Source organism: Dioscorea cayenensis, chromosome 1, assembly GCF_009730915.1.
Source record: "Dioscorea cayenensis subsp. rotundata cultivar TDr96_F1 chromosome 1, TDr96_F1_v2_PseudoChromosome.rev07_lg8_w22 25.fasta, whole genome shotgun sequence".
Lineage (NCBI taxonomy): Eukaryota > Viridiplantae > Streptophyta > Magnoliopsida > Dioscoreales > Dioscoreaceae > Dioscorea > Dioscorea cayenensis.
The window spans coordinates 26,205,659-26,211,636 of NC_052471.1; the positions used below are offsets into that span (position 1 = coordinate 26,205,659).

The window sequence follows — 5,978 nt, forward strand, 5'->3', positions numbered from 1 at the left end:
TGATAGTAATTTTTTTCCCAATATTAAGTTGGAGACAAAATTATATTTATTTAAATAATTAAGTTTTAATTATTAATAAAAATTAAATATTTTAAAATTAAAAATGTGTCTTTTCATAAAATAATAGCAAATATTTATTATTAAATAATTTTAACATTTACATCAAAAGCTTTTGAACTTTTTATATATTTGGCATATAATATGTTAGGGTATTTTAGGAAAAAAATTGATAACATAAGATTATCAGCTAAACAAACATGATAATCTTCAATCTTCAATCTTGTGACACATTTTTTAAAATTTAAAGTAAAATTTTATCATTTAAAAACCTGTTATTTTGAAAAGAAAAATTATCTATGCCCTCCTTGGCGAGGTTTTTTTTAATTGCAATTTTTCCTTTATTTTCATGATTTAAAAAAATTATATTTAAAAGTTGACATATCAAAAAGAAAATCAGCCATCTAATGATATATTTTTAAAAACATAAATATATCTTAAAAGTTTAAAAATCAATTATATTGAATATTTTAAAAATTAAAAATTAAATCTTTTTTAAATTTAAAAAATATTTTAATATATTCCCCATTATACCTTTTAAATCCAATAAAATCATCAAATTTTAGAAAAATTTAATATAACAAAAAAATCTAATATTTGGTTGTAAATAAAAAATGTTTTATATTAATTTTATTTTCAAATATTGAGTTGGACACAAAACTTATATTTATTTAAATATTTAAGTTTGAATTATTAATATTAATAAAAATTAATTATTTTAAAATTAAGAATGTACTTTAAAAAAACAAATATTTATTATTAAATAATTTTAATATTTACAACAAAATCTTATGAATTTTGAAATATTTGGTATATATTTGGGTAGGTATTTTAGTAAAAACAAATTGATAATATAAGAGTATCGGCTAAGGAAACATGATAATATAAGTTTGTTTACTATGTATAAACAATCCATACTTACCATACATATTTTACAATCATTTTATAAATGTTTTTTAAAAAAAATGTAGAGCTTAATTAGTATCATCAGTTTTATTCTAATTTTTATATGACCTGTTCTTGTAGTAATTTTTAAAGAATGGTTTTGTGATTTTTGAATTTCTTTGCACCTTTTTTACTTTCCTAGAGTCAGAGGAGCTCGGGGTCTCATGACAAAGGGCGAGGTCCCATTTCGCTCGAGTAACTACAGTAAAATGTCTAGACGCGCCATAACATCTGTGTGGTGTGCAGCTTGGATAGCGCGAACCTCAGCCAAGTCAATCTGGAGCATTCCCATAGCACTCTCGAGCCTCTCAAAGCAATCATGGGCTCGAGATGGAGATAGAACATGCACTGGAGGTGGCTCCTGTGCTGTGGAAGATGCCTCTGTCTCCAAATGCTCCGGCTACGGCTCATGCGCAGGTTGAGAAAGCTCTGCTGCATCTGTCTCGGCCTCGACTAGCTCTAGTGGGGGCATGTTCATCACATAAACCCCGTCTCTATATGTCTTGATCATACCCATCAATCGCATCATCTCGAGACCGAGGGAAGAGGGTACTATAATCTTTTGAGGCCCTTGAATGGCGTCTAGAAGGCCCATCCCTATAATAAGTCTGGTGACGTATGGGCCTGAGAAGATCATCCCCACTCTCACATACTTCCCCCGATGCCTCAAATACTCTGCCAAGATTTGTCCCAAGTGAATCGGCTAGATCTGCACCATGGAGTACAAATATAACAACTCCTGTCTGCTTAAAACTCTAGTGTTGTCACTGCTGCCATTTACTGATCTGCTCAGGATGGTGTGAATGTATCTATCACTCAGTCGAGAGAGGCATGTAGCCTTCGACACTCCAGACTCATACTAACTCTTGCAACATAATGAATTGTGCACTTTCTGTGGAGTCAAACTACTAGGATACTTTAGTATATAATCGATCAGACTCATTAGTATCGGTAAATGCCTCATCATAAAGACCTAGTCAGACAAAAAACTATGTGACACTCAAGCTATGACACTGTCTGAATGCTTTGAATAGAATGTCATCTATACTATCAAAGTTGTTGTACGAACGGTCTAAACTCAAATGACGCAAGCATCTTCAAAGTCAACATACGGATCATCAGCTCCCGTATGGATAGTAACAGTCTCCAACTACCCATAGCAAGGAGCTCCTCAACCTCATCTGCCATATCATCTCCTAGTTGGACCTCTCTCAGTGCACTCAAGTTTGGGAATCGCGTCTACCCGAACTTGAGCGTCGACAATCTCATAAATCGAGCCTGGTGCTCGGGAATCGTGAACTCCATGTGCTCTGGATTAGGTGAGGGCTAACGTGGATGCTTGTCAACAGCCTTCTTCTTCCTGGGTGCCATATCTGCAAGAATTGAAAGAGAAGTGATCAAATTAACTTGAAAATCTAATTCTATAAAAATCCACACGATCATGTGGAAATTCCACATGCCCGTGTGGATCTTCGAGGAGTGTAGCCCACACAGCCACTATGCAGAAATCCATGGAATACATCAAAATTCACTCAAAATTCTTTCCAAAAGCTCGCATCAACCATTTAAACATGAAATCAAACAAACAAGCACCAGTTTAAGCAAAATAAATCAATATTGGTGAAGATAAAGGGATAGAGGGCTTACCGACGAAATGCAACTACAAAACCTTGAAAACGGTCGGAAAACTCTAATACAATCCCTCTAAATCGACGGTGGGAGGTCGGGAGAGTGAATAGATGCATTCTATGAGTGTTAGGGAGTGAGAAGATGAAAAGCCACAAGAGGTTTATAAAAAACAAATCGCGGCCTTTTGAGTTCTGTACATCTACACGGGCGGGTGGAAATTACCCATGCCCGTGTGTCTCCACAGGGGCTATCAAAGGGGAAGACACACGTCCCTGTGTGCTCTCGGGATAGCTCAAGTTATCATTGAACGCATCCACATAGGCCTGTGGAAATTCCCCATGCCCGTGTGCCCGCCTAACAAGGGCAGCTACATTCCCCTGTGGCCTCTCTTTTCTCCCGAAAAAAATGGCTAAGTGTTCCACATGCCCCTGTGGGAATTCCACACGGGCGTGTGGATACTCATAGGGGTACTCACAGGGGCACTCACATGCCCCTCTGTGCTCTCGGGATAGAGGAGGACTCTCTGTAGATTTTCACACGGGCGTGTGGAAATTACCCATGCCCATGTGTATTTCATAGGGTCATCCACAGGGGCATTCACATACTCCTGTGTCTTCTCGGGATGGAGTCTGAGAATTTTGCCAAGATCCACATGCCCATGTGGAAATTACCCACTGGCATGTGACCATCACAAGGGTATTCACACGCCCCTATGTCCTCTCGGGATGAGCTCTGAACTGAAATACACATCCGTATGAAAATTCCACATGGATGTGTGTATTCTCTAGATGACTTAGAAAAATCACAAATTATGCAAAACATTTCTGCACACTCATACACAGAGCATGAATATATTATGAAAAACAGACTAGAGAATCATGGAAAAACAAGCTCAAACGACCAAGAAACTTTGCCAATCACAATTAGGCACACTAAAACACCAACAATCCTTAATAAAAACATAGCGATAGCATATAAAGGCAAGACACCAACACTCAAGCTCTTATTCATGCAAGAACTAAACTAAAAATCTAGAAAAACAGTAAAAACTTAGGTTGCCTCTCAAGAAGCGCTAGTTTAACGTCACTAACCTTGACGTACCTCTTCTTACCTCACGTGGGTTCATAGATGAAAGTTTCCTTCTTACCTATAACTTGAAAGCACGATGAACATAATCTTTTCAAGGTAGAGGGAGTGTTATTGAGTTTGTTAGTAAACAAGGGTTTGTCATCCTTACTCCGTGCATGCACATCCCCACTAGTATTGGGCCACTTCTTGTGATGCCTCCTTGCTCTTTTCATCTTTTGGACCATCCTCTTCATGATCCCTGTGATAGGTTGCATCTTGTCCTCTAGACCAAGTCATAAGACTTCTTCATTCTCCACTTCTTGATCTCACAACCCGCTCAAATGGGTCCAAACACATCATTTCCTGCACGTATTCTTCAATTAACTCATCAGTGGTGTCAAGAAAATATAAAGTATCATCAAAATCAAGAGAATGTCGCATGGCTTCAGCGAAGCGGTATGTCAACTTGTCATCCCTAACCCATAATGCCAACTCCCCACCGTCCATGTCAATGAGAGCATTGGAAGTGCGCAAGAACGACCTCCCAAGTATCAACGAGATCTCGCCATCCTCATCAACATCCAAGACCACAAGTCCACATGAAATATATACTTGTCAACTTTCACAAGTACATCTTCAATGATGCCCCTCGGATGTCTAACTGTTCGGTCGGCCAATTGGAGTGTCATCCAAGTGAGCCTAGGCTCTCCCAAGCCTAGCTTCTGGAAGAATATGTAAGGCATGATGTTGATGTTAGCCCTTGAATCCACCAATGCCTTTTCTTCCTCCAAAATACCAATGTTGCACGGAATGATGAAGCTTCCGGGGCTTTTTTTCTTATTCGGCATATTCTTTTACAGCACCACCAAATATGAAGTATCTAAGATCACAGATGCACTCTCCAACTTCCTCTTGGTTGTTAAGAGGTCTTTGAGAAACTTTGCCTAGCGAGGCATTTGAGTCAATTCCCCGACAAATGGGATGTTGATGTGCAATTGCTTGAATAGACTCAAGAACTTCTTGTATTGCTCATCATTTTATCGTTCTTCAATCTTGAAGGATAAGGAATTCTTGGCTTGTAAGGTGGGGTGCCACCTCGTTCTCTTTGGTTCTCTCCTCAACCTCCACGACCACAAATGACTCAACATTGATCTTCTCACTAGGGAGCCTACCCTCAACTTCATCACCACTTCTCAAAGTGATCACCTTCGCATGCTTTCTTGGATTGGTCTCTGTGTTGCTAGGCAAACTCCCTTGAGGTCTTTCCAAGAGTGACTTTCGCATTTATCCAACTTGATTCTCCAAGTTGTGCAATGATGCGGTACGGTTGAGAAGTATGGCTTCAACCGATTGAAATCATGTATTTGATGATGAAATAAACTTGGTTAAAGCCTTTTCTATTGGTCACCCAGTTTTCCAACCTTGAAACTCGATTCTCCATGTTTCGGGGCTTGTTGTTGTTGTTGTTGGAAACCTGGTGGTGCATAGTTTTTTGTTGCCCTTGATTACTCCATGAAATGTTGGTGGCTCCTCCACCCCAGATTGTAGGTATTGCTATACAGGTTTTCTTGACTTTTCATTGCATTACCTACAAAATCAACCTGTTCTACGGAAGTGGTACCACCAATCAAAATAGGGCAATCAGATGGCGCATGTCCTCCCCCACACCCAGTGCAACTCATCGTGGCCGCCACTCTTGAAGAAGTTAGAGTGTCTAACTTCTTGCTCAATGACTCAACTTGGGATGCCAATGATGTGACTAAATCAATCTCATGAAGTCCGACTATCTTCTTTCTGTCCCGTGTGTTCCACTGATAACTGTTCATAGCCATTTCTTCAATGAGATGTCGGGCTTCTTTAGGGGTCTTGCTTCCTAAGGTACGTCATGCTGCAGCATCAAGTAACTGGTTCGTGCTTGGGTTCAACCCATTATAGAAAGTCTGAATGATCATCCACACGGGGAACCCATGTTGAGGACATTTCCGCAGGAGCTCCTTGAACCTATCCCATGTCTTAAAAAGAGACTCTAATTCTGTTTGCACAAAAGAAGATATCTCATTCCTAAGCTTCACAGATTTTCCGGGAGGGAAATATCAGGCAAGAAAAGCTTCAACCATATCCTCCCATGTAGTGATTAATGCTCTACGAAATGAATGTAACCATTATTTTGCTCTTCCTTTTAAGGAAAATGGGAAGGATCTCAAAAAGTTCTCAATGTGATTATTTGGATCCTTATCGGCTAAACCATTAAATGGTGCTGACTATTGTAACATCTGGAT

At 38.9% G+C, this 5,978-nt stretch overlaps 1 non-coding gene across 1 annotated transcript; it reads left to right on the plus strand.

The window, feature by feature from the left end:
* The first annotated feature begins 5,661 nt into the window (after positions 1-5,661).
* LOC120268605 lies at positions 5,662-5,768 on the plus strand. The gene has a single exon (XR_005538972.1). It is a non-coding gene; the product is annotated as a small nucleolar RNA R71 (small nucleolar RNA).
* The last annotated feature ends 210 nt before the right edge of the window (positions 5,769-5,978 follow it).